This window comes from Acomys minous (genome assembly GCF_964271855.1).
Source record: "Acomys minous genome assembly, chromosome: 16".
NCBI lineage: Eukaryota > Metazoa > Chordata > Mammalia > Rodentia > Muridae > Acomys > Acomys minous.
The window spans coordinates 75,333,951-75,341,798 of record NC_140498.1 but is presented as its reverse complement, the minus strand read 5'-3'; the positions used below and the strand labels follow the sequence as shown (position 1 = coordinate 75,341,798).

General features: G+C 47.8%; 1 protein-coding gene across 4 annotated transcripts in view; it reads left to right on the top strand.

The window, feature by feature from the left end:
• The first annotated feature begins 1,337 nt into the window (after window positions 1-1,337).
• The window catches only part of LOC311587123 (general transcription factor II-I repeat domain-containing protein 2), a 33,226-nt gene continuing 26,715 nt past the window's right edge, over window positions 1,338-7,848 (top strand). For 3 of the 4 annotated variants that reach the window (XM_084763629.1, XM_084763630.1, XM_084763627.1), the window contains exon 1: window positions 1,494-2,994. The gene's annotated coding sequence lies outside the window, so the exon portion shown is untranslated. Of the gene's footprint in view, window positions 1,404-1,493; window positions 2,995-7,848 lie in introns of those variants that run through there. The other variant, XM_084763628.1, reaches the window with a different exon arrangement.

Here is a 7,848-nt window from a genome sequence, read left to right as displayed (position 1 = left end):
CTGTCCTAGAACTCCCTCTGTAGACCACGCTGGCTGGAACTCAACAGATCCACCTGCTTCTGCCTCTCAAGTGCTACCACCACCTGGCTTTTTTCTTTTATGTTGGTTTTTCTCTGAGACACGGTTTCTATATGTGGACTTGGCTGGCCTAGACTCACTTTGTAGACCAGGCTGGCCTCGAACTCACAGCAACCCGCCTGCCTCTGCCTCCCAAGTGCTGGGATTAAAGGCGTGCGCTACCATGCCTGGCTTTCTTTTCTTTTTAATAAATTAGGAAGCCAAGCGTGGTGGCACACACCTGTAACCCCAGCACTCAGGAAGGCAGAGGCAGGTGGATCACTAAGACTTCCAGGCCAGCCTGCTTTATACTGTGAATTCCAGGACAGCCAAGGTTAAGTAGAGAGACCCCTGACTCAAAAAGAAAAGAATGAACGAATGAATGCCAGCTCTTATGGTCTGGGGTGAAGTGTCCTCCCCAAATGTTCATGTCTTGCAAACTTGGCCCCCAGCTGATGACTCTATTTGGGGTGTTCCGGAAGTCCCAGGGGGAAGTGGGCCACTGATGCTGCACCCTTAAGTCGGCCTCTATTTTCTCTGTCCCCCACCTCTTTTCCCTCCCTCCCTGACTACCAGGAAATGAAGGAGGTCCTCCAGCACATGGTCCACTGCCAGGATGTCCTGCCTCAGCCTCTGGGGTACCATGCGCTGGAACCTGACACTGAGATGGGGAGGAAGAGGAGACGAGGGTGGGCCACGTGGCCCCAGTGAGGCTGATCATTTCCCACGTGGAGATTTCAAAACAGGGAGCTGGTTACACAGGTCTCAAGTTCCGCGCAATGGTCTAGACTGAAGACAGAAAATCATGTAAATGTTGTGTGTTTTGGTTTGTTGTTGTTTTTGAAACAGTTTTTCTGTGTAGCCCTGGCTGTCCTGGACTCATTTTGTAGACCAGGCTGCCCTTGAACTCAAGAGATTCCCCCTGCCTCTGCCTCCCGAGTGCTGAGATTACAGGCCTATGGCACTACCACTCAGCACATAAATGTTGTAATTTTCTAAAAGACTTAGTATGTATACAGTGCTCTGCCTGCGTGTACACTTTCAGGCTTTCAGAGTATCAGATCACATTCTAGATGGTTGTGAGCCACCATGTGGTTGCTGGAATTGAACTCAGGGCTTCTGGAAGTGCAGTCAGTGCTCTTAACCTCTGAGCCATCTCTCCAGCCCACGTAAATATTATTTAACAACCCTGAAACTAGGTAAAACGAGTTGAGGCCTGACGGCAGGCAGCAAAGAGATTCCAGACAGAAAGTAGGAATGTTACAGCATTGGGGTGTGGGGTGTGGGACCTGATTGGGAGCAAGTGGTACCAAGGACTGTGTCCTAGAAGGCCACATGCTGCAAGGGTGAGTGAATTTGTTGGACCCTAAAGTCCAATTCTGGAAGTGGGGGGTCGCCGCGAGAGACCACTCAAGTCACACCAGCTGAGAGGTAGAGGTAACATTTATTACTGACACATCAGAAGTCCCAATTGTCGATGTGTGAGGGTCCCTCAGCACTCGGGAGGTGAAAGACCCCCAAGTAGCTGTTACAGGCTAGTTTTAAAGGCTAAAACCACAAAGCAGGTGGGGTTACTTATCAAGTTAGACCATATGGACATTAGGACATCTGGCATTGGGAAGCTCTTTGTGGGGGCTTGGGTGTGGGTCTCTAGAGCGGTTACTGAAAGCCGAATGGGGACATCTGATATACAGAAACTTACATGTAACTATTCTGGGAACTAGGGTGGAACTTTTTAAGTTAGAAATAACGAGAACTGGGAGAGGTGAGCGAGGCTGGACAAGCGAACAAGCATCTTGTATTTTACAATTTTACAGTTTCTCTAATTGATTTTGACAAGACTAGAGAGCAAGTGATTTGCAGGTGATTTGCAGATGATCACAGCATCTAGCAACGGGTGACCCACTTATGACCTGAAAGGGAAGAATTCCTTGGAGCCAGCTCAAGAACATCAGCAAATGTGAACTCTGGAGGCTGCACCTTTCCTGGTATGAGCGGAGCGTTATTTCTCATTTTATTTTGAAACAAGATTGATCTCACGATGTAGCTGTGGCCAGCCTGAAACTCTCTACGTAGATGTACACTAAGCTGGCCTCAAACTCAACGGGAGATTTGCCTATTTCTGCCTTGTAAAAGCTGGGATTAAAGTCCCGTACCACCACAACAAGAAACAACATCTTTAAAAGTATTTTAGTATTTCTTTTCTTTTTTTTTTAAGTGAGCATGGGTGCCTACAGAGGCCAGAGGCTTTAGACCCTTTGGAGGTGGGAGTTACAGGCATTTGTGACCTGCTTGACAGGGATGCTGGGAATCCAACTCTGGTCTTCTGAAAGCGCACTACCAACTCAGCCACCTCTCCAGCCCCTTTTCAAATAAAACTTAAAGCAATGAAACGGAAGCCCTCGTAAACTGGACCTAGAGAGATGGCTCAGTGGTTAAGAACTCTTGCGGCTTTTGCTGGGGACACAAGATCAGTTTTCAGCATCCACACAGAATAATAAAAACCTCCCAACCAACTGTAACTCCGAGTGCAGAGGGATACTGTGGCCTCTTCTGGCCTTGCACATGGCGGGGCGGCGCGGGGGGACACGCGCGCCACGCACCCCAGTTGGCAGCCTCGCGGAAGCCATGCTGCAGAGCACCGGAAGTGGCCGTACCCACTGGGGGGGTGCCTCGGACACAGGCGGGAAGAAGACCTTCCGGGAAGCAAACATAAAGGGCAAAAAGAAAAAAGAAAAAAAGAAAAGGGAAAAAAAACCCTAATAAAAAAAAAAAAAGAAAAAGAAAGGGGGCGTAAGGAGCCTGGTGGGGAGGAGGCACCCTCGGCCCACGCTCCCTCGCCCCGCGCGCTCCCGCCGCCTGCCCAGGGCCGCCGCGCACGCGCAGCCCAGGCTTCAGACCCCCGGTGGCGCGGCCCGCACACCGGAGGGCCCTCAGGTGCGTATCCCGCCGCTGCTTCCCTCACAACTTCCGCTTCCGGAAGTCCCCCGGGGATGAGACGACTCTCGGGGCGCGTGGCGGAACCTTCAGGCGCTCGAACGCCGGCTCCGAACCCCATTTTCCGTTCCGCGAGCAGGCCCTGAAGAGTGGGGGGTGGGGCGGGGAAAGGGACGACGCGCCGCTAGGCGACCGGCGCACGCTCGGCGCGCACCAGGACCTCTTCTTTGATTGGCTGTGACGGGAACGAGGAGGCGGGAAAAGACTACGCGCTGAGGTCACCCGCCACCTGACGTACCTGTGTATGGAAACGTTTAGTTGGTTGAGGGAGGAGGCGGGGCCACCGCGGTTGCCTAGTAACGGAGCTCTGGCTCCGCCTTTGATGTCGCTCCCTGCCTGTTGGCCCCAGGATTTGGGGGGCCGGTCTGGGCTCTTAGTGGCCATGGTCTTATGTGTATAAAGAAAGCGGAGGAAAGGACCCAGGCTCCAAAATGTGGCTTGTGGTCTGGTTGAGAGTACAAGGTGGCCTATGACCATAACATTTAGTACAGCAACCAAAAAAAAAGTTTTAAGTGAAGTTTACTTTAGTAATGTACTTAACCTATTGCACCCAAAACATTATTCTAGCGTGTACTCAGAATAAAGAACCAGAAATGAGCCGGCAGCGGTAGTACATGCATTCAGGTGGATCTCTCTGAGTTCAAGGATAATCTATATATAGCAAGTTCCAGGCCTGCTGATCTATACAGTGAGAGTTGTCTCTGAATAAATTATAATAGCTTCATTAAGATACAGGAATATTCACCCTTCAAAATATAATGCAAGTCAGAAAAAAAAAACCCTCCCTAAAGTGAAATAAAAACATAGAATAAACACCGGGCGTGGTGGTGCATGTCTTTAATCCCAGCACTCAGAAGGCAGAGGCAGGAGGATCACTGTGAGTTCGAGGCCACCCTGGTCTACACAGCGAGTCCAGGACAGCCAAGGCTACACAGAGAGACCCTGTCTCGAAAAAAAAAAAAAAAGAATAAAATGACAAATATAATTCAAGTGTAACTCAAGCGTGTCAGTCACTTCAGCCCGGAGGATGCTGAGGCAGGGGATTTCGAGTAAGAGTTTATACTTCAAACGTAGTATGGTGAGACCTTATCTCAAAATTCAAAAGCTGATTTAATTCCAGCACTCAGGAGGCAGAGCCAGGCAGATTTTGAGGCCAGCCTGGTCTCCAGAGGGAGCTCCAGCACAGCCAGGGCCACACAGACAATCCCTGTCTTGAAAAACAAAACAATTAAAAAGAAGGAAAAAAAAAAGGGCTGGAGAGATCGCTCAGCGGCTAAGAGCACTGTCCGCTCTTCCAGAGGTCCTGAGTTCAATTCCCAGCAACCACATGGTGGCTCACAACCATCTATAATGAGATCTGGTGCCCTCTTCTGGCCTGGAAGTGTGCATGCAGATAAAGAACTCATACATATAATAAATAAATATTAAAAAAAAAAAAAGCCGGGCGTAGTGGCGCACGCCTTTAATCCCAGCACTCAGGAGGCAGAGGCAGGCGGATCATTGTGAGTTCAAGGCCAGCCTGGTCTACAAAGTGAGTCCAGGACAGCCAAGGCTGCACAGAGACCCTGTCTCGAAAAACCAAAAAAAAAAAAAAAAAAAAAAAATCCCAGCACTTGGGAGGCAGAGGCAAGTGGATCTCTGTGAGTTCGAGGCCAGCCTGCTCTACAAAGCAAGTCCAGGACAGCCAGGGCTACACAGAGACCCTGTCTCGAAAAGCCAAAAGAAAAAAAAAAAAGAATTTGACTCCATATGTTCCAGGGAGCTGGCCTCTCTAGTATATTCTGTAACTCTGCTTATTGCAGTCCCGTGTTCTCCTTCGGTCCTTGTAGTTGTTTTCAAACGAGGTCATTTTTTTTTTACCATATATTTTATACAGTTAATTGTCTTCAACAGACCCAATTAAACAAGACTTACTTGTTTATGCCAAGCAGTGGAGGTGCTGGCTCAGCATTAAGGACGCTTGTAGAGGACGAAAGTATAATTCTGAGAACCTATATCAAGAAGCTCACAACTCCTTTTAACTCCAGATCCAAGGGATCTAAAGTTCTTTTGTGGCCTACACACTCACCTATGCACATGAGTGCATGTGCATACACATGTATACATACACACAGGCACACACACATAAATATACACATATAACTAAATAATCTTTTTAAAATAGAAGAATGAATAAATAAACCATGTTTTGTCTGTTGTGAATGATGCCACAGTGTTTAATTCTGTGTGTTGGGTATGGGTATTTATTTTTAGATTCTTGTGGGTGTTTACTAAAGAATAGAATTGCTGGGTCAAGCTTTGTGGGTATCTTATTTTATTTGTGTTTGTTTATACTTGGGATTGAGCCCAGAACTGTAAGCTACAGCACCACACTTATGTTTTGTATTTTAGATAGATTTATTTTTATGTATCCATTCATCCATCCATCCATCCATCTACCTACCTACCTATCTGTGTATTTTCTTGTTGTTGTTGTTGTTGTTTTTTTCTGAGACAAGGTTTCTCTATGTAGCCTTGGCTAGCCTGGACTCATTTTGTATACTAGGCTGGCCTCGAACTCACAGCGATCCACCTACCTCTGCCCTCCCAGTACTGGGATTAAAAGTGTGCACCACCATGCCTACTTTATTTTAGTTTTTCAAGTCAGGGTTTCTCTGTGTAGCGTGGCTGTCTAGAAACTCACTCAATAGACCAGGCTGGCCTTGAACTCACAGAGATCACCTGCCTCTGCCTCCTGAGTGCTGGGGTTACAGGAGTGCACCACCACAGCCCCGTGTCATCATACCCAGTTTTAGCTAGAGAGTTGGTAGAGACAGAGGGCTGGAAGGGCTTTATTCAAGCTCCAAAAATTTTATCTAGTGGTCATAAAGATAGTAGGCCAGATAGAGAGGTGACAATAAGCAGCTATTAAAAGGCAATAAAGATAAAGCAAAGGAATGTGGCTTCTCTGATCTGTCCAATCTCATTTCTACATGATCAGAGACCATAAAATAACGTGCCAGCTTCTGGCTGAACATGCAATACCTTAGGCCAACTGCAGTTCACATGGAGTCTTTCTTGGTGTCCCTCATAAACATGAGGCCCTTGCATTGCAAGAAGGCATCCAGAGGCAGGCACAGTTTAGTGGGTTAGTGGTGCTTAAACTGTGGGTCACAACCCCTTTGGGGTCCACTTATCAGCTGTCCTGCATACCAGGTACTTATGTTACAGTTCATAACAGTAACAAAATGACAGTTACAGAGTGCAGTAAGATAGTTTTATGGTCGGGGCTCACCAAAACATAAGGAACGGTATTAAAGGGGTGCAGCATTAGGATGGTTGAGAACACTGGGCTGAACTGAAGGGTGGAGATGTGGTCCAATACAAATTTATTGTGTAGCCAGGCTTGGTGCCTCACACCTTTGATCCAGCACTTGGGAGGCAGAGGCAGGTGGATCTCTGTGAGTTCGAGGCCAGCCTGGTCTACAGAGCGAGTTCCAGAGCAGCCAGAGCTGTTACACAGAGAAACCCTGTTTTGAAAAACCAAAAAGAACCCCTACCCAGATCTAGCCAATGGACAGGATATTCTTCACAGTTGAGTGGAGAGTGGGGTCTGACTTTCACACGAACTCTGGTGCCCCATATTTGACCACGTCCCCTGGATGGGGAGGCCTGGTGGCACTCAGAGGAAGGATAACAGGTTACCAAGAAGAGACTTGATACCCTATGAACATATCCAGGGGGAGGAGATCCCCCTCAGTCACAGTCATAGGGGAGGGGAGTAAAGGGGAAATGGGAGGGAGGGAGGAATGGGAGGATACAAGGGATAACAATTGAGATGTAATATGAATAAATTAATAAAATATATTTAAAAAGAAGAAAACAAAGAAAAAAAGAAAGGCTTTCCTGACTCCTGTGTTGTTGGTTATATACAGGATGTAAATAAAGCAAAACCAACAGTTGATTGTTAATTACTGCTTGATGCAGCATTGATGCCAACTGGTAACACCTTAAGATCAGCCCCTCTCGCTCTGCCTGTCATCTCTTTCCGTCAAAGTCCAGTGTTGTAAGCCAAGCATGGTGGCATGTGTCTGGTTTCTCAGCACTTGGAAAATGGAATCAGGAGGGTCAGGAATTCAAAGTCTCCTTGGCTACACACTTCAGTGTCAGCAGGGCATGTTACATAGGCCCTTTCGCAAATAAGACAGTCAGGTCTGGTGGCACAGTCCTTGAATCCCGACACTCAGGAAGCAGAAACAGGTAGGTCTGTATGAATTTGAGGCCTCCTTTCTTGCTGTGTAGATCGAGGTCCAGGCCAGCCAGGGCCTATATTATGAGACTCTGTCTTTAAAAAAAGTAATGCTGGGCGTAGTGGTGTACACCTTTAATCCCAGCACTCGGGAGGCAGAGGCAAGTGAATCGCTGTGAGTTCGAGGCCAGCCTGGTCTACAAAGGGAGTACAGGACAGCCAAGGCTACACAGAGAGACCCTGTCTCAAAAAAACCAAAAATCAATAAATAAATAAAAAAGAAACAGCGCTCTTCTGTGTAGACTTCCCTGGCCTGCCACAAAGGGACCAACCTCAACCACGCAATGCTCCCACGGTGCACCTTGCTTCCCTGCTGTGGGAGCAGCAGGCTAGGTAGGCTTTGGGTATCATACGAGGACTATGTCATGCCTTCAGTGTCCTCAGAGTATCTCGCCTCCCAAAGCTTCTGGCATCTCCATCCTGCACTAGCCTGGACATCCTAGCCTTAAACCATAATGGACCGTTGCTTCACACCCACAGAGCTGTAGTCACGTGATCACAAGAAC